General features: G+C 34.0%; 1 protein-coding gene across 19 annotated transcripts in view; it reads left to right on the top strand.

Moving 5' to 3' along the window:
- The window catches only part of BRINP3 (BMP/retinoic acid inducible neural specific 3), a 400,301-nt gene that overhangs the window by 301,568 nt on the left and 76,572 nt on the right, over positions 1 to 22,161 (top strand). The gene's annotated exons all lie outside the window — the stretch shown is intronic.

The raw sequence follows: 22,161 nt of genomic DNA, 5'->3' as shown, positions 1-22,161 counted from the left end.
GGCACACATATACCTGTGTAACAAACCTACACACGTTATGCACGTGTATCCTTTTTTTTTTTTTCTTTAGAAGCAATTTTAAAAACGCTGTATTATAGCTCTAAATTTAATTTGTATAGGATGAAACCTGGAAATGGGGTTTTTAAAGTCTCCAGGCGATGTTAATGTGTACCTAAGTTTGAGAAGAGAATCATTGTTATAAAAAACTATTTTTTCTTGTTGAAACTGAATGATTGATGATTGTCAAGTTTTATCTGTCAAGTAAGGGAGGTTTCCTCTTAGAAACTAGTGTGTCTGCTTTATAAATGCAGTTAAATGCTTTAGCTCTGATTTCCAATGCAATTGACCATAAAACTATCCTCATTATCACTTTGCTTACAGATCACTAGTTCATAATGCTTTAATGTCTCCTATTTGTATTTAAAAATCATTTTTCACTGAAGTTGATATGTGAAAGATTGTGACATCCATCCTATTCTATTTGGTGAAGTGAATACATTTGTGGAAAGAAAAAATATATTTTAGTGTAACTTGATGATGACCAAGTAATTTTATAAATATATAGGTACATAATATTAAACACAAAGTTAACTGTTGAGGGTGAGTTTTTAATCTTAGTAACCCCAATATAGCAATTAATTTATTTAAAAAAAAAAACACTTTGATTTTCCCATGTTTTATAATTTATTTTCCTGATTAACATGATACTCTGAATTCTGATAGGCAAGAATTAGTATGCTCTACAATAGAAATATGTTGTTATTGGTGAGGAGAGTATTTTTTTGTATTACCAAGACTTCACAGAGGAAGCAGAGCAAGGTGGCAGAGTAGGACTGTCAAGTGATTGTACCCTGCAGAAACGTCAGTTTGAACAACTACTCTTGTGCAAATATACCTTAAAAAAAGACTGAGAAAACCAGATGAGAAATCATAGTACCTGGTTGTAGGACAGTATTAAGAAAATATGCATTTAAGATGGGAAAAAGAACACTTTTACATTACCCACATCACCCTTCCTCCAAAACCAAGCAGTCCTGTGTGAAAAGGGAGGCTGTCTGCCTGAGGAAAAGGGAAGGGGAATGAGCATAGGACTTTGCATTAAACCCAAACACTGGGCCTGCCAAAGTAAAGCCCAGCACTTGGGAAAATCCGACAGCCCTATATTCCAAGCCAGTAACTATAAACTAAGTTTCTGCACCCTCCTTGGTGCCAGGAAAGATCAAATAACCCCAGGATGAAGGTTTGCTTGGTGAATTCAGTCTCCAGCCTTCATCAGCACCAACTAATATCATTGGCCCGAGGTCCCAGGCAGCCTTAAGCACAGACAGACCTCATTGTCCCTGAGCTTCTGACTCTCCTCAGTGCCACAACTGCCATAATGTATCCCAGACTTTTGGCAGTGCCACACTGACTGCAGATGCATTTGGCTTCTTATGTGCCCCAGTACTGAAATAAACACGGGGCTTTTCTAGAAAAAGCTGGTCTATAAAGACTAAGAACCTATATCTTACAATAACACAAACATTGACCAACAACCACAAGGATCAGGAATATCCAGGGAAACATGACATAATGAAATGGACAAAATAATGTGGCCTAAAGAAATGGTAATTATAAATTACCTGATAAATATTTCAAAATAACTCTTTTTAAGCAAGATCAGTGAATTTCAAGAAAATCCAGAGAAAAAAATTCAATGGGAAAAAAAAAAAAAAGTGAGTAGAATGAGAAATGAAATAGATTTAAATTAAAAACGAAGTTAAACATAAATGTTGGAACTGAAAAAATACAATTAACGCAATGAAAATGCAAAAAAAAAAAAAAAAAAAGAGTATCAACAGCAGAATTGAACAGGCAGAAAAAAATTGTAAATTTAATCATACTTTATTTGAAAATATATAGTAAGAGGAGAAAAAGAAAAAAAAAATAGAAGGGATGAAGAAAGCTTACATAATTTTTGAAACACCATCAAAAGAGAAAATGTTCAAATCATAGAAGTTAGAAGTTAGAAAAGGAAAGAGAGATAATGGGGTAGAATGCTTTATTAAAGAAATATTAGGGCCAGGCACGGTAGCACAAGCCTGTAATCCCAGCACTTTGGAAAGCCAAGGCAAGTGGATCACCTGAAGTCAGGAGTTCGAGATCAGCCTGGCCAACATGCCAAAACCCTGTCTCTACTAAAAATACAAAAATTAGCCAGTCATGGTGGCACATTCTTCTAATCCTAGCTACTTGGGAGGTTGAGGCAGGAAAATCACTTGACCCCAGGAGGCAGAGCTTGCAGTGAGCCAAGATTGGGTCACTGCACTCCATCCTGGGAGTCAGAGTGAGACTCTGTCTCAAAAAATAAGAAAAAGAAATAGTAGCAGGAAACTTTCCAAATAGATATATTTTGATCAAATTGTCAAAAGTCAAAGGCAAACAAAGGTTCCTGAAAGCAGTAAGTAAATAAATAACATATAAGGGAGTTCCAATACATTTAGCAGGTGACTTCTCAGCAGAAAAGTTACAGGCCAGGAGGGAATGGCATAATATATTTAAAGTGCTGAAGAAAAGAAACCACCAACCAAGAATAATGCAGTCAGAGAAGCTGTCCTTTACAAATAATGGAGAGATAAAGACTTTTTCAAATAAATAAAAGCTTAGGGATTTAATTGCCACCAGACTTATCCTACAACAAATTCTAATGGGAGTTCTTCAAGTTGAAAGAAGGACACTAATCAGTAACACAAAAACATCTGAAGATATGATACTCATTGGTAAAAGTCAGTATACAGTCAAAATCAGAATACCCAAAGACTGTGATGGTGGTATATAAATTATATAAATCTTCAATATGAAGACTATAAGAAAAAAGCTATGAAAATAATAATAACTACATCAATATGTAGGTATAAAATATGATATAAAATATTTAAAAATGTTAATAGTTACATAAACTTCAACATGTGGGAGGGAGAGATCAAGTAAAAGTGTAAGGTTTTGCTTTTATGTGTGTGTGTGTGAATTTTTTTTTTTTGCAATAAAAGATAAGTCGTCATCAACTTAAAAATACCTATTATGACTATAAGATGTTTTTTGTAAGCCTTCTTGTGATCACAAAGCAAAAACCTATTGTAGATAGATATTCAAAAAAATAAAAAGCAAGGAATCAAAACATACAACTAGAGAAAACTTATTCAGAAAGGAAGACAGCAAGAGAAGAAGAAAGGAAAAAGAACAAAAGATCAACAAAACAACTACTAAGCAATTATCAAAATGGCAACAGTAATTCCTTACTTATGAGTAATTATCTTGAATATAAATTAATTAAATTTTCTCCAATGAAAAGGTATAGAGAATGTGAATGGATTTGAAAAGAAAAAACTAGAAACACTACAAAAGTGATTGAAAAGATGAGCAAAAACTAATATTTGATTTTTTAAGGTAAAACAACAAACCATCAGCTACATTGATTAAGAAAAAAAGAGCCAACACTGCAATGATACATGGAAATACAAAGGATTATAAAGGATTATTAAACATAATTATATGTGAAAAAATTGGATCACCTAAAAGATATGGATAAATTCCTTGATACATAAGACCTACTAAGACTGAATAATGAATAAATAGAAAATCTGAATAGATGAATAACAAATAAGAAAATTGAATCAAAAAATAAAAAAGCTCCTGTCCAAGAAAAGCCTTAAACCTGATGGTTTCACTGCTAAGTACTGTCAAACCTTTAAATAACAACTAATACAAATACTTCTCAAACAGTTCCACAAAATAAGAGAGAATAATTCCAATCACACTTAACAAGGTCAGCATCATCCTTATAGCAAATCCAGACAAAGACACTTCAGAAAAACCAAATTATAGGCCAATGTTTATGATGAAAACAGATGCAAACATTCTCAACAAGATACCAGCTCATGCCTGTAATCCTAGCACTTTGAGAGATTGAGGCAGGCAGATCATGAGGTCAAGAGTTGGAGACCAGCCTGGCCAATATGGTGAGACCCCCTCTCTACTGAAAATACAAAAATTGGCCTGGTGTGGTGGCGAGCCCCTGTAATCCCAGCTACTCAGGAGGCTGAGACAGGAGAATTACTTGAACCTGGGAGGCCGGAGGTTGCAGTGAGCCGAGATCGTGCCATTGCACTCCAGCCTGGGCAATAAGAGCAAGACTCCACCGTCTCAAAAAAAAAAAAAAAAAAAAAAAAAAAAAAAAAAAAAAAAAAAAAAAAAAAAACAACAACAAAAAAAAAACAGCAAACCAAACATGAGAGCACATTACCAAGATCATTCACCATGATTCAGTGGGATTTATTCCAGGGATGTAAGATAATCCAAACAATACAAAGCAATAAATGTGATACAACACATTAGCTGAACAGGAAAAAAAAAAAAAAATAGATGTTTTTGATAGATGCAGAAGGTGCATTTGACAAATTTAACATCTTTTCTCAACTGTCAACTAATGAGGTATAGAAGAAGTTACCTTAGTGAAATAAAGGCCATATGTGACAGTCCCACAGCTAGCATTGTATTCCATGGGGAAAAAGTGCAAAATTTTACTCTAAAACCAACAAAAAGACAAAAAAAAAAAAAAAAAACTCTTGCAACTTCCATTCAGTATATTACTGGAGATCTTAGCAACAGCAATTAAACAAGAGAAATAAATAAAAGATATCCAAATTATAAAGGAAGATGTGAAATTGCCCCTATTTGCAGACAATATGATCTATATAAAGAAAATCCAAAGGACTCTACCAAATAAATGTTAGGAATAATAAACAAAAGATTAATTTGCAGGATACAAAATCAACCTTCAGAAATCAGTAGCATTTCTATTGAATAACGAATTCTCTAAAAAAGAAATTTTAAAAATCACATTTACAATAGGTACAAAAGTAAAATGTTTTAAGAATAAACTTATCCAACAAGGTGTAATATCTCTACAATGAAACTATAAAACACTGACAAAAGAAATTGAGAAAGACAAACATAAATGAAAAAAATAGCCTGTGGTCATGAGTTAGAATAATTAATTTTGTTGAAATGTCCATACTACTCAAAGCAATCTAAAGATTAAATCCAATTATTATCAAAATATCAATAATATTTTTCAAAAAAATTAGAAAGAAAAAAACCCTAAAATTTGAACGATACTGCAAAAGCCGCTGAATAACCAAAGCAATCCTGAGCAAATAGAACCAACCTGGAGACATCGCACTACCTGATCTCAAAATACACTATAAAACTATAAAATAAAAAGAAAAACACACAAAAAAAGTGGCGCTGGCATGGAAATAGACCAATTGAATAGAAAAACAAGTCCTGAAATAAATCCATGCATTTACAGTGAACTAATTTTTGGCAACAATGCCAGAAATGCACAATAGGGAAAGGATATTCTTCAATAAATAGTGTTGGGAAAACTGAACATCTGTACACAAAAGAATAAAATTAGAAAATTTTGTCATACTATATGATTAAATAATTAAATATAAGACCCGAATTATGAAACTAATAGGAGAAAACACAGAAAATACCTCCATGATGTTAATCTGGCCAATGAGTTTTTGTCTATGGCTTCAAAAGCACAGGCAACAAAACCAAAAGTACACAAATAGGATTACAAAAAAATTAAAAAAAAATAAATCTACACTTAAAGGAAACAAATCGTAGAATGAAGAGAAAATCTGTAGAATGGGAGAGAAACATTTGCCAACTATACATCTCATAAGGAGACAATATGCAAAATATAATAGTAACTCAAACAACTTAATAGCAATAAAACAAATTAGTCAATATAAAAATGGAGAAAAGGGACCTAAATGAACATTTCTCAGAAAAAGACTTATGAATGGCCAATAAAGCATGTGAATTAAATGGTCAACATCACTGATCATCAGAGAAATCCAAATACATATATAATAGCACTTCACCCAGGGTTTTGAAAAGCCCTTTCCCTAAGAATGTTGTAATCTAAGTTCTAACAAAAACTGTGTGTGTTCACTGTAGTTCTAGGTCACACAATTTAATACTGGTTAATTATTTGTAAAAGGAAGGCAATATGCAAAATATAATAGTAACACAAACAATAGCAATAAAACTAATTAGTCAATATAAAAATGGGAAAAAGGGACAAAAGGTTTGCAAATATTTTCCACCATTCTATGACTTGCATTTTCACTCTGTTGATTATTTCCTTTGCTGTGCAAAAGCTGTTTAATTTGATGCAGTCTTACATTTTTGTTTAGTAGACAATAGGTAGTTTTCCAAACCTTGCCTCCCTCCCTCTTTCCCACTTCCAGTAGTACTCACTATCTATTGTTGCTACCTTTATGTCCATGAGTGCCCAAAGTTTAGCTCCCACTATAAGTCTATATGTGAAAAGACAAAGTATTTGTTTTTCTGTTTTTGCATTAATTTGCTTAGGGTAATGACCTCCAGTTGCATCCACATTGCTGTAAAGGAAATGATTTTGTTATTTTTATGGCTGTATGGTAGACCATCATTTATTTGGACCACATTTTCTTTATCTAATTCATCATTAATGGGCACTTAGGTTGATTGCATGTCTGAGCTATTGTGAATGGTGTTGTGATGAACATATTGAGTGCATGTGTCTTTTTGGTATAATGATCTATTTCCTTTTGGGTATATACACAATAATGGGATTGCTGGGTGGAATGGTAGATCGGTTTTAAGTTCTTTGAAAAATCTTTGGATGGCTTTCCACAGTGGCTGAACTAATTTATATTCCCACCAACAGTGTACAAGCATTCTCTTTTATCCATATCCTTGTCAGCATCTGCTGTTTTTTGACTTTTTAATAATAACCATTCTCAATGGCATAAAATGGTATCTCATTTTGGTTTTGATTTTCATTTCTGTGATGATTAGTGATGATGAACATTTTTTATGTTTGTTGATCACTTGTATATCTTATTTTGAGAAGTGTCTGTTCATGTCCTCTCCCCATTTTTCATTTTTTTTTTTTTCTTGTAGATTTGTTCAAGTTCGTCATAGATTCTGGATGTTAGGCCTTTGTCAGTTGCATAGTTTGAGAATATTTTCTCCCAATTTTAGGTTGTCTGTTTACTTTGTTGATAGTTTCCTTCATTGCACAGGAGCACTTTAGTTTAATAATTCACACATGTGAATTTTTGTTTTTGTTTAATTGCTTTTGAGTACTTAGTGATAAATTATTCACCAAGGCCTATATGTAAAAGGATTTTTCCTAGGTTTTCTTCTTGAATCTTTATAGTCTGAGGTCTTACATTTAGATCTTTAATTCATCTCTAGTTAATTTTTGTGTATGTTGAAATGTCGGGCTGGCCCATTTTCCGTTCTGCATATGGCTAGCCAGCTCTTCTAGCATCATCTATTGAATGAGATACCATTCTCCATTGCTTGTTTATGTCAGCTTTGTTAAAGATCTGTGAAAAATGATGTTGGTAATTTGATAGGAATAATGTTGGGTTTGTCAATTGCTTTGGGCAATGTGACCATTTTGATAATATTAATTATTCCAATCTGTAAGCATGGAATGTTTTCCCATTTATTTGTTAGCTCTGATTTCTTTCAGTAGTGTTTTATAGTTTTTGTAGAATTATTTCACCTTGTTGGTTAGATATATTCCTAGGTATTTTATTTTTATATGTGGCTATTTTAAATGGAATTGTCTTTTTGATTGGGTTTTCAGTTTGCATGTTATTGGTGTATAGAAATGCCACTTATTTTTCCATATTGATTTTGTACAAAATTTTCCTGAAAATTTACTGAAGTCACTTATCAATTCTATGAGCCTTTTGGTGGATTCTTGGGTATTTTCTAGGTATACAGTCCTGTTGCCAGCAAAGAGATAGTTTGACTTCTTTTCCTGTTAGGATGCCTTTGATTTCTTTCTCTTGCTTGATTGTTCTAGCTAGGACTTCTAGTACTATGTTGAATAGGAATGGTGAGAGTGGGCATCCTTGACTTGTTCGACTTCTCAAGAGGAATGCTTCCAGCTTTTGACCATTCAGTATGATGTTGGCTTTGGGTTTGTTATTAATGACTGTTACTATTTTGAGGTATGTTCCTTTGATACCTACCCTGTCGTGAGGTTTTATTATAGAGGGATTTTTAATTTTATTAAAAGCTTTTTCTGCATCTAGTGAGAATATCTCTATGGTTTTTGCTTTTAATTCTGGTAATGTGGTGAATCATATTGATTGAGTCACATATGTTGAACCAGTTTTGCATCCCAGAAATAAAACCTACATGTTTGAGGTGTATTGACTTTTAATATGCTGCTGGATTCAGTTTGCTTGAATATTAAGGGTTTTTGCGTCTATGTCCATCAGGGTATTGGCCTTGATGTTTCTTTTCTTTTTTTTTTTTTTTTTTTCCATTTGATTTTTGCCAGATTTTGGTGTCGGGCTGATGTTGGTTTTGTGGAATGAGTTAGGATGAGCCCCTCCTCCTCTAGTTTTTGGAGTAATTTCACTAGGATTGGTGAGAGTTCTTCTTTGCACATCTGGTAGAATTTGAGTATAAATCATTTTGGTCCAAGTGTTTTTTCAGTTGGTAGTTTTATTATTACTGATTCAATTTTAGGACTTGTTATTGGTCGGGGAGAGTTTCATTTTCTTCCTGGTTCATTCTTGGGAGGTTGTGAGTTTGTGGAAATTTATCAATTTACTGTAGATTTTCTAATCAGTGTGCACAGAGGTATTCATTACAGTCTCTGTGTATCTTTGACATTTCTGCATAATCAGTTTTAATGTTATCTTTGTCATATCTGATTTTACAGTTTTTTGGATCTTTTCTTTTTTTTTTTTTTTTTTTTTGGTATTTTTAGTAGAGTCAGGGCTTCACCATGTTGGTCAGGCTGGTCTTTCTTGAACTCCTGACCTCATGATCTGCCTGCCTTGGCAGGCAGTGCTGGGAATAAAGGCGTAAGCCACCACGCCTGGCCCTTTTTGTTTTGTTTTGTTTTGTTTTTTCATTCAACCTAGTATTCTATTTAGCTTGTTTACTCTTTCCAAGAACCAGCTCTTGGTTTCAGCTTAATGTTATAATTTTGCATTTCTGGATACTGTTTGTGAATGAGCCTACCCTTTTCCCATTCATATTCTTGGCAACCTTGTGGAAGATTAGTTGACTACGTATTCACGGATTTATTTCTAGGCTCTCTGTTCTCTTTCATTTTTCTAAATTTTGGAAAGGACATGTAGAAATTGGAACTTTTGCACACTGTTGTTAGGACTACAAAATTGCATAGCTGCTATCGCAGACAGTAAGAGGGTTCCTCCAAAATGTTAACATAGAACTTCCATAAAACTTTTCATATAACAATTCTACTTCTAGTTATTTATACAAATGAATGAAATTCAGAACCCAAGGAGACATTAACCCTCCCGTGTTCATTACAGTGCTATTCATAATATGTTAGTATGGAGATGGTCTAATTCTTTAACACATTAAAAGAAGGAAATTCTGAATTATGTAACAATATTGATGTACTTTGTAGATATTGTATGAAGTGATATAAGATAATAAAAAAAGATAAATAGTACATGGTTTATCTTATGTGACATATCTAAAATAGTCTTATTCACAGAATCAAAGAGTAAAATGGCATTGCCAAGAGATGGGAGGAGGGGGACATTGAAAGTTGCTAATTGATGGGCATAAAGTTTCTGAAGATGAACAAGTTCTAAAGATCAGCTGTACAACATTATGCCTACAATCAAGAATACAGTGTGTTATACACTTAAAATTTTTAAGAGAGTAGATATCAAATTACGTATTTTACCACAATAAATTATTTTAATAAAAAAATATTAGTGCTACTTTATTTCTGTTCCTTAAACTAAAGAATTTTAGCTAAAAACTATTACAATCTCTATAAAATCAACATAAGACTTTAAGAAGTGCAGAGACATTCACATTCTGGAGAAGGACTGTAGGACATGAGAAAAACATATAGCTATCAGTTCTTTAGAGCTTTGTTGTTGCTTTCTAAAAGTATTTTTTGCCTTATAGATCATGCATTATATGGTACACTCTCCAGAAACTAGAAAATACCAATGGGAGCAGACAAAAGAAAAGTCTGCTCTCTCTAGGCACAGAATCCGGAAAGTGGCAACCTAACAATATAGACAACAATTGTCCTGCCCCTGCCAAACACCACATAAAATGCTGCAGCCCTAACCTACCCCTGTCATTAAAGATCAAGTAGGGAGTCTGGGCTTCCGCCTTTATCAGGCTATCATGAAGTGCTCCAAACCACCTTATTGTGGTGGTATGATGAAAACCAAGAGAGGAGCCTAGACTTTCATCCCTACCGAGTGGTAATGATTGCAGCCATCCACACTGTGACAAAGAACTCCTACTGGAAAGTCAGAAAGTCAGAACTTTTCTCACAAGCTCAAACCCCAGCAGTATCAGTGGAAATATCTGCAGAGCATTAATGAGGCATCCATCCCCCATTACCAGGATGGTATCAGCAAAAACCTCATGAGAAAACTGACCTATCACCTCTTCCCAGCTGTAATGAGAAGCCCTGTTCCCCAGGGGTTTCAATGGAAGACAAATTTGGAACTTAAAACTTCAATGCTAACCCGCCATTAATCTGTCATTATCTTTATTCCCTATTTGAGCAGAGTCAGACATGACTTACAAAACCACATTTAAATAAGACCTAGTAGTTCCCAAATAATACCCCAAATGTTCAGGTTTAAATTGAAATTATTTACATGAAGTACCAAAAAATCTCAACTGAACTGAGAAAAGATCATCAAAATATACCAATAAGAAGGTAATACAGTTGCTAGAATTATCTGACAGAGATTGAAAAAGAGCCATCAAAAACATGCTTCATTGAAAATTACGAACATGCTTGAGAATAAAGAAAAAATGCAAAGTCTCAATATGACAAGTTAGACTGATTGCTAAGTTACAGGTAAGAGTTCTCACAGTGTACTTCTACTCTCATTTATAACACCAACTGCAACTTCAGGAGTTTTCCAAACCCCCATTCAATTTTAATAATTCACTTGAAGGACCCACAGACATCACTGAAGATTATTTCACTTATAGGTATAAGTAATTACAAGAAATTGATACATATTAAAGTCAGCCAAAGGAAGAAGTATATCCCTCACAAAGGCATAATTGATTATTTGACTGCCCATATGATCAATCTTAGTCACCAGGTCAATGGATACTGTGTGAACCAAAGCTCCCACACTCCATCACATTGTTTGTCTTTCTGGTATGGGTTTCCCTCATCCTAAATATCATCTGATGTGTCTAGCCTCTTGCATAAATAACTATGTAGACTATCTTGAATAACTCAAATCTTCCAACAAAGCAAAAACACTACTATCATGCAAGCCAGAGATTACCTCGTTGAGCTGAACAAAAAGGCCATACCTGCTGTAGACAAGGTTAATTTTTTAAAATCAAGCAGTCAGCAAAGAAATACATGTTATTTAAAAAAAAACGCCAAATTGAGATGGTAAAAATAAAAATTGTAAATAAAACAAAACAAACGATAAGCTCAACAGAAGAATTGATAAGACAAGGAAAGCAATCATTTAACTGGAAGGTAGAACAATAGAAATTATCCAGTCTCAACAGCAGTGAGAAAATATTCTGAAAGAAAATAAATAGAGCCTGGGGAACCTGCAGTACTCTAACAAAACATCCAACTTTCTTGTCATCAGAAGCCTGCAAGAAGAGCAAAATGAATTTGCTAAAAATTATTCAAGACAAAATAGCAGAGAATGTTCAAAATTTGGCAAATAAATACATAAACCTAACGTTTATGAAGTTGAAAGAATCCTAAATGGGATAAACGCAAAGAAATCCACACCAAAACACATAACAGTCTAATATTTGAAAATACAAAGAAAATAAATCTTGAAAGCAACAAGGGAGAACCAACCTTTACCTATAGGTAGAAAATAATTTTAATAATTTTGATCAAATACTATGAGGATGAGAAGGAAGTGACATTTTTCAAGTGCTAATAGAAAATGTTAACTATGATTCAATGTCAAGCAAAACATCCTTCTGAAATTAAATGGATTTTAGTAGGTTTTCAATGAAGGAAAACTAGATATTTTTGTCACTAAAGACCTCGCTAAATTAATGACTAACAAAGTTCCCTAAACAGAAAGAAATAACAAAAGGTTGAAAAAACAAAAATGGATAAATAAAATCAACTTTCATTTTCCTCTTGTGTTTTCTAAATTACATTTGATGGCCAAAGCAAACATTATAACATGGTCTAGAATGATCCTCAATACATGTAGAGGGAATATTTAAGGCAATTACATTATAAATGAATGAGAGTAAAGGAACTTAAAGGGGAGGCAAGTTTTCTATAATTTATTCAAACTGGTAAAATACCTACACTAGTCTACCGTGATAAGTTTTGTACACATAGTGTAATACCTTAGGCAGCCATTTAAAACAAATACATACAAAGGGATACACTCTAAAATACTACAGGTAAATCAAATAAATTTTTAAGGAAATTTTATGCATAGAAAAGCAGGACAAAAAGAAAACAGAAAGCAAAAACAAGGAATGACAAAAGAAAAAAGTAAAATGGCAGACTCAAACCTTAACAAATCTAAAATTACATGAAGTGAAAATGGTTTACTTTATTTCTGGCAGTCAAAAACTAGAAACAACCAAAATGTTCCTCATTATATAAATTATTAAACAAAGTGTATTGCACATACCATCAATTTATATTCATCAATAACAAGAATGAACATTTTGCATGTATATTGGTACAAACAATAACTTTGATGTATCTTGAGGACATTATGATAAGTAAAACAAAAAAAAACAGTCTCAGAAAATCACATATTGTCTGATTTCATGTGTATTACACTTTCAAAATTAAAAAGTTATGAAGATAAAAATTGGGTAGTGTTTGCCAGGGGTTAGGTACAGCTGGAAGTGGAAGGATTGGTGTAACTGCAAAGAGTTGGAACTGAGCATGTATTTGTAATGATAGAATAGTACTGATCTTGACTGGGTCATAACTATACACACAAATTATGCCTATTAATTTCCTGTTTCTGATATTGTGCTTTACTGATGTAAAATATGATCATTAGTAGAACCTGGATGAGAGGTACACCGGATTATCTCTGTACTATTTTTGTAGCTGTGTAGGAATTGTTATTTTAAAATAAAATGCGGCCGGGCGCGGTGGCTCACGCCTGTAATCCCAGCACTTTGGGAGGTCGAGACGGGTGGATCACGAGGTCAGGAGATCGAGACCATCCTGCCTAACACGGTGAAACCCTGTCTCTACTAAAAAATACAAAAAACTAGCCGGGCGAGGTGGCGGACGCCTGCAGTCTCAGCTACTTGGGAGGCTGAGGCAGGAGAATGACGTGAACCCGGGAGGCGGAGCTTGCAGTGAGCTGAGATCCGGCCACTGCACTCCAGCCTGGGCGACAGAGCGAGACTCCGTCTCAAAAAAATAAATAAATAAATAAATAAAAATAAAATAAAATGTTAAATAAAGACAGCTTAGCACTAAATAGCGATGTGTTACATAAAGGTTTTTAATATTTAAATACTATGGCTAACGCACTGACTTCTAAAGTCTTTAAAAAATCAATTGGAGTTAGAATTTGTTCATACTATAATTTTGAGTAGTTAATAATGAGTGATTTGTTAAGCAATTTATTTATCAATTCTTTTAAACATCACAAATCCTCATAGGTGGCTACTTTATTACTTGTGAGAGTACATAGCTTCCCTCGATTTCTTAACGTTCCTGTAAAACATCTTATTATCCTAAAAATGTACCATAAGTAGTATATCTATAGCATTTTTCCCTATTTTGGAAATGAATTTCTCTGATCTAAAAGGATACTAAAACGTATTTTATCACCACAAGAAGTCCACATAGTTGTAGCTCACACTCAGTTTCATGCTTAAACCCCAAAGTGCCAGAAAGACTATAACAGCTATATCTACAGAAGTGCACATTTGAAGGTTCTGAATTTGGGTACACCTCTAGGTTGTGAAACTGTAATGTAAAATGTGAGACACATGGAGTTGTCTGGTTCCTAGAGAGATTTCATTAATATACCAAACAGGTAAAATTAGGATTTAGGCCCATTAGACCCTTTCAAGTAGGCAGTAGGCAGGTGCTCTTTCCCTTTTGTGTACAGAAAAATTATTTTCTCCTGTCCCCAGGTAAAAGGCATGTTGGGTTATTTGCGGAAGAAAAAGCAAATGGCATCAACCCTTCTTATGTCACCACAGCGGTAAAGATTAGGGAAAAGGAGGGCCGACATTACCAGGAGTACCACGTGAACTCATTCAAGATAAAATTAGCGAAATGAGTAGTACAAACCCAACATTATTCCACTTTACAGAAAAGGAAACTATGTCACAGATAGGACAAAGAACTGTCTCTTAAGTCAGATGGTTGCTGAGTGACAGTGCAGAGACTAAAGCCTAAATAGCTCAGCTTGAGAGTCTGTTCATTGAGCCACTATCCCACAATGGAGAAAGGGGAAAAAATAAATTTAACTGATCACAAGGTGAGAGTAGATAAAGTGTCCTAACTATTTCTCACAGCAGATGTATTTTACTGGAAAGATTGTTCACTTTATATGCAAAACAAATTTTATCTTGTTTTCACTGAGAGATTCCTTGGAGAATTTTAATTAGACTGATGAAAATTCAGTATTCATTTTAATAATTTAAAATAAGAAAATAGAGCATTAATAATTACTGCTTTTTGTTAGGAACAGAGACTGGGTTGACAAAACAGTGTAGAAAGAAAGGAAAGTCAAGACCTCAGTTGACAAAGCTATACAAAGAGACCTGGGAATATCACGTTTAGGATTACAAACAGTCTTTTGGGGTTCTCAATATAATTATGTTTTCTTCATTATTTTTCAAGAGTGTTAATTGCCTCCTAGTAATTAACTTCCCATGTGACTGTCAAGAAATGTAATCAATAGTAAAAGCAGAGGGACCAAGCTGTCATTGTTTCTGTGACCAATATCTTTTTCTCACCCCTGGCAAGGTGTTTCTGTTTTAATAAAATGAACAGGTGCAGATGTGGGAGATTTCTCCAGAAAGCCACTAGCTAAATCAGTTCATCTCATAGTTCTGAAATTAAAATGTAGCCAATCAGAACTTTGAAATATAATTGCCTCATTTTCCAACTTAAATATATTATGGGCCTCCTGCTAGTGCTGCACCTGGCAAATCTACTTATTAAAGTTATGAAGGAAAGAGTTTGCTGAGACATTTTAAATATTATGCTGACATTGTAATAAAAGAAAGGAGAAAGGTAGGCGTGATCTAATTCTACTGATGTCTGCTCAGTTTAGAATATACTGTTATTTCTATCAAGATGATAATCAAATTTCATTCATGGAAATATTTCAAATAATTCTGTATAAAATAAAACCTACTGAATTTAAATGCATTACCTCCCTTATCGTTCTTCAATTTCTCTTGACTTTTTTCATTACTCAGATATTGTTTTATCATTTAACTCACCCAATTTGTTTAATATTTCTTTTCTAGCAAGTCTGTTTCCTTTCTTCTCTATAGTGGTTGCCTGTATATTTATAGGTACTTATGTAAGTGATGGGTAGAGGCTGTAAGAAAAATGGACTGCAATTTCTATCACTCTGCTGGCAAAACAGTCATGTATGCTCTGAGTTGTGATTAATCTTCATCAGCAAGCAGTAAATACATAGAACCAGTATTTAGGTTTTTAGCATCAACATTTTTACCTAATCCCTTAGATTGCTTTCTCTACTCTTCTAGATCCTATACAGTAATAAAACATTGAAGTTTTGATTGGCGAAAACGTGCATTTGCAAAGTGTGGCATTACAACTAGCTTATACAAAAACAGTTGTACTGGTTAAGTATATTTAAACTGCAAATGGTTTTAACACTAACAATAATAACAACAACATAAACTAATATTCAGAAAGAAAAATCAACATATATTGAAAGGCAGATGAGTTAAAAATACAAACATAATAAATACAGAGAAACATATTGTGTACCAAAGCAGTCATCTATGATATCCTATCTTTCTACATGATTTAGAAATTATACTACCTGCAAAACCCTTGGGAAAAAATGTGTTACAGAATTTATAATATTTAATCTTTTAGAATGAAAATACGATGCAAATACAGTGTCTTGGTATCCAGGGGTTCCAGGACCCTGAAAAATACCAAAATACATGAATGCTTAAGTCTCTTACATAAATGGCATAATATTTGCATATATCTGACCCAAATCCTCTTACAAGCTATAAATCATCTCTAGATTATTTATAATACTTAATACAACCTAATGCTATGTGAATAATTGTTATACTGTATTGTATAGGAACAATTACAAGAAAAAAGTGTGTATGTGAACAGTACAGATGCAACCATTTTTTAAATTTTCTATTTTCCACCTGTAGCTAGTTAAATCCACAGATGTGGAACACAGTTAAGGAGGGCCAACTGCAATGCATGTGATATATAACATTCCAATTTGTTTGACATTGCATCATAATGCATTAGGAAAGATTTACTCCCAAGAGAACTTAGGTAAAATTATCCTTGATTGTCAAATTAATTACAAATTTTGGTTCTATTTTTAGAGCTTATGGGGTATTAGTATGATAAATATCGGATTGTAGAGTTTGCTAACAATACATGCTCTTTCTTTTTTTCCATAATATGGTAAACTATTTTACCTTATTTGTTTAAATAAGGCATTTAGATTTTTTTTATCACTACATAATCTGTTCTTTCCTGACTACTACAGAAATTGTGCTAGAAGTGGGTGCTTCCGGGCCGGGCGCGGTGGCTCACGCCTGTAATCCCCAGCACTTTGGGAGGCCGAGGTGGGCAGATCACAAGGCCAGGAGATCCTGGCTAACATGATGAAAACTCGTCTCTACTCAAAATACAAAAGAAAAAAGAAAAAGAAAAAAGAAATTATCCAGGCGTGGTGGCGGGCGCCTGCAGTCCCAGCTACTCAGGAGACTGAGGCGGGAGAATGACGTGAATCCAGGAGGCGGAGTTTGCAGTAAGAGGAGACCTCGCCTCTGCACTCCAGCCTTGGCGACAGAGCGAGACTCCGTCTCAAAAAAAAAAAAAAAAAAAGAAGAAGAAGTGGGGGTGCTTCCATGACAAACCAACAAGCAAAACCATGATTTTGGCCTAGTACTCAATTGGAGATGTAGCAAAAAAATCTGTCACCTCATGTTATGCTGTGGTAATACTGTCATCTGCAGTTACTTGCAAGGGAGGCCATCTGCCTCATGCAATTTTAGCTCCATAGAAAGAGGTTGAGAAGCAAAGCCTTTGTGTTTTGGGTTGATGACTAATGGCTGTGTTTGGCCATGCATTAAAAGAAAGAGATGAGCTCTCTGGTACATGAAACAGACAAAGTCAGAGATTTCATTCCTCCAGAGTTAAAAGAGCTAACTGCTTCTTGACCCCGAGCAGTAAAAGTAAGAATGAGAAAGCCTAAGGGACACATGTTCTGCAAAAGATCACAATAAGGGTGTGGTCTCCATTTAAAACCTTGAAAGCTTTAACATAGCCAGTCCCTTTAAGTTTAAGAGAAGCAGAGAGGAAAAAAAGGTAAAGAAATGTAGCAGATCCAAGAACTGTATCTGCAAAATAACTGGAAGTGAGGTTGTTAGTAAAGGGCCATGATTAAAAAGAACCACCCAGAAAGTAAAGCTATTTTCAAGTTTTTTTGATTGTTAAATTAATTACAAATTTTGGTTAAATCCACTTCCAAGGTACTTTTCATGTACCTGTCACATAGGGTTTCAGGATGGCTGCTAATAGTGACTTTGTATCTCCCATTTGTGTCGTTTACAAGGGTTATGTTTATTATGGTTATTCTATTCCTCCAACATTAATATTGGTATTGGAGACAAATAATTCATCTTTTAAATTTTATATTATAATCAACTTGCAGGCCAATTGGAGCCATATCTGAAATTGATTAACACTAGCCCACATTTCTCAACAAACTTGGCCTTTGCAGTTGATACAGTGATGGGACAGTTGGGTCATCTTTCCCAGGGAAGTGTGTGGTATGTTCTTTATGTGGAACAATGAGAGGAAAGGAATATTTGATATCATCAGGGTGAGACAGAATGCCCACCAATTATTATACTCACTCTTTTATTTTTTTCTAGCTTTCTTGTTGTTAGATGGTGCAACGTGTTAAGTTCTGAAAAATAAAGGGTGAATGCAAGTAAAGGGCATCATTTACCGGCTGAGGCAGTTAAAAAACAAAACAAAACAAAACAAAACAAAAACATGTTACTCTCTTCCCCTGCTGTGGTAACCAGGAAGGCCTCATGTTCCAGGGCGTGCAGTTAGAATATAGAGCCTCCATGATTCAAGATCCTGCAGAGCCCAACACTGATTCACTAAGGCATGTAATGTGAGAAAGAAATAAATTGTTTTAATCATCTAAGGGATGTTGTGTTACTTCAGCAAAATGTAGCATCTCCAGAAAGTTACAAGAAATGTGACAGATGTTGATATATGACAGATAGATAGATAGATAGATAGATAGATAGATGACAGATTTCTGTTATGCTTTTCATGTCCTACAAGGAGTAAAACATATATAATAATGAATTCTTTTAAAATATACAATAACATCAAGAAATTTTTAGTTTTTAACATATTAAGAATCATTTCTAAACCTATTGACTGTGTATGCTTGTGCAGAGAAGCAGCAACATTTCTGGGTAAGGTCTAATGTTTCCATGGTCTCTAATGTAAATAAAAATAACATTCCTGGAAATTGAGAGTCTAGTTTTTAGGATGAGTTAAGTAATGTGTTGTGAACAACTAAAACTCATTGGAACGTAAAAATAACTGTATTTTCATTTTAGTTCTTTTTATTGTGCCCCAGTCGATGAAAGAACACAAGACTCTTTTAAGTAATGTATTTTTGGTAAATCACTATTATAATGTTTGCACAATAGTGAAGCATTATTTTACTGAACACTTATTTGGAAGCTAAAAATATTGGTTCTACTCTAGATCAATCCCTCTGATAACAATTTTGCTCGCTTTGCAATTTGCTATTTCAATTTAATATTGCCAGTGGTGTTAGACCTGCTATTACATTTATTGCCTAGATTACTACTAAAAATATTGTTGTGAGAAAGGAATAATATTGCCATGATTTTATTATTAGAACACTTTTCTGATACACAATGCCAGGAGTCTACAAAGCATCAGGCTCTCAGGCCATGCAGTATCATTTATAACTTTTATGACTGGCTCTCAGGGTTCTCCACAAAGGATAGTAATGATGATTTCCAGAGCAATGGTCAGAGAAGCTCACCTCTACAGCATATAGAATAAATATGATTCCTCAATTTTAATATGTGGTGGCATATTTCAGGGGAAAAAATTGCATGATAACTGCCAAAGTTTTGTTTATCTACCTCATGAAATTCCAAGACAATCTGTAGAAAAAAGCTAGATTGTTAAGAGGATCCACAGCTGTTAAATATGAACTAACATATGATTTTCTCCTTATTATGCTGGGTGGTTTGAAAAATGAAACATTACATATTAAACTCTTAGGAATATCACAAGTTCCCTTTTCTTTGATTAGGTAGCATACTATAAATACTATGAAATTGGTGCTGCTTTTTATTATATTATTTCAATGCTATTATATATAAAACTATACAGATATTTTTAAAAATTGGTACATATTATTAAATTCTAAACAAAATATGTAAACTTCGAGTTTTGCCGTTTTTACATATAGACAGGCTAACATATATAATATCTCATATATATCATATTTATGTGTTTATAATCCAATGTACATGTGCATGTGTGTGTATGTGTGTGTGTGTGTATATACGTATGTATCTATATACTCAGAAGAACTACGTTTTTCAGTTTTATATTTTTTCTATCCATCCCTTCAATATTACTTTCCACAGAGAACTACATAGTGGAAAATAAGACACATTAATGATGAGGCAGAATAGGTATCAACTTAGATGTTGGAGAAAATGTTACCACTTTGAAGCTAAGTTCCCTTGACAATAAAAGGGAGTCAACAGAGCAGAGCTACTCTTACTTACTTCATAGGACTAATGAGGATTTTAACTGAAGTAACGTGTAAATTATTAAGTGACTTACAAACATGAAAAGGTGATTATTTTATTATTCTTTGCAGCCGTACTTCTCAACATGTATCAGGAGAAATCTGCTGGTCCCTTAGATACTTTCAGGAAGTCCACAAGATCAAGCCTTTTATTATAATAAAATAGAGATGTTGTTTCATTCAATTTTTATTTTTATTCTCTAACGAGTGTACAGAGGAGAGGTCTAGAATCTACATGGTGTGTAATACTGTGGAAAATTGAATACAGAAGCAGATATGAGAAGTCAGATGTTTTCTTTTATGCCAGACATTAAAGAGGTTTGCCAAATTTGAAACAATGCTAATCTCACAAAAAAAATGAGAGAGGGAGGAAATATAGTTACATTCACAAAAATGTGTTATTTATGTGTATTTCATTCATAAAATATGTTACTTATATGAAATGGTTTACATTAATAAATACATATTTAATATCATACATGCCTATAAAATATCTTCACAAACAAAAACTCTTTGGAGTCTTCAGTAATTTCTAAGAATGTAAAGGGCTCTTGAGATAAGCAGTTTAGGAATTATTGCTTTAAAGACTTCCATTCTTGCTCTTTCTTTCTCATTTTCAATGACAACTATCTGCATGTGGCAGTAGTGAGGTGGTGGTGCCAATGCTGCTTCAAGGGTGTGAGGAGATGAAGATTGCTGTATCTCCCTTTCTCTTGACTTTTTCCTTATGGTTACAATGTGGCTGCTCCAGCTTTGGGTCTACATTTTACCCCAAAGGACACAGGAAAGCTCAATGAGGAATAAGGATAAGATCTAAATCTTAAACCGAAAACATTAGCCATGAATACATTCCTTCCCCCACATACAGATTCTTGCTTTTGTCTCATTGGCCAGATGGTTGCTATGTATACACCAGATGCTGCAAGTAGTTTTATATCTGGATCCATTGCTGTCCACAACAGAATCAGTGTTCCGGTTGTAATGAGTGAAGAATGTGTGTAATAGAAAACTAGCCGCAGCTGCATTACTTGATTTGTTCATCTGTTTTTAAACAGGAAAGTAAAATAACCAAAAGTATGATAGAAACAAGGGGTTTTAAATGGGAATTAGCACTCACATGAAGATGTAGAGAAGATGAAGGAAAGGAAGAAGGTAGAAAGAAAACTGGAGAAACATTCTTAATCCACTTAATCTCAAAGCCCTGGCATGGATAGAAAACCTAGTTTGTAGACAGGTCCAAGAGGTTGCATGCATCTGGCCACTGTGAAGTGGAAACCTTGGGGAGGTATTTGGAAGCTGCTATGTCTGGGCATGCTGCCATTTCTGTGGAAGCTGTTGTGTCTGTTCATGAGAGCCACCATATCACTGCATTTTGGGAAAGACTATGTTCGATTGTCATGTGTTCATGATCATAAACTTCTGAGAATGATGGCTTCCACTTCCTGTCAGCCTTCCATATCCCACATGACTTTTTCTCACTGATAAAGTCTAAACTGGAATTTCCCAGGGAGGGGGGTTTGGGGAGAAACTTAGCAGCTTCAGACTATTGGCAATGGTGCCAAGTTCATAATAAACAAGTTAGCACAGCTGCCAATTATCTGTAAATTATTAATGCCACGGTCTGAGATGTTTTAATTTGAAATCAATAAACTAAACATGACCAATTAGAAACATCACACATAGTTTTTATTCAATAAAGTTCATTTTCTGACAAATTTAAGTAACATGAAAAATACATGGAAGAGTATAAGAAACAGCACATTTGGTTAATTCAATCCAGAGGAAAAATGTCTTCAACAACTAAGAAACATGGTAAATCATTTATAAACATAACATGATAAAAATAAAGAGTATAACATCCCTCATTACATAAAAGTCAATATTTAAATATTTGAGGGTAAATTTAACTCATATATAAGGAGTTATCCCCATTTGTCACCCAAATCACTGATATTGACTTATTAAAAATTTAATCATATTGTTTTTATTTTTCATC

This window comes from Macaca fascicularis, chromosome 1 (genome assembly GCF_037993035.2).
Source record: "Macaca fascicularis isolate 582-1 chromosome 1, T2T-MFA8v1.1".
NCBI lineage: Eukaryota > Metazoa > Chordata > Mammalia > Primates > Cercopithecidae > Macaca > Macaca fascicularis.
This window is presented reverse-complemented; position numbering and strand designations above follow the sequence as displayed.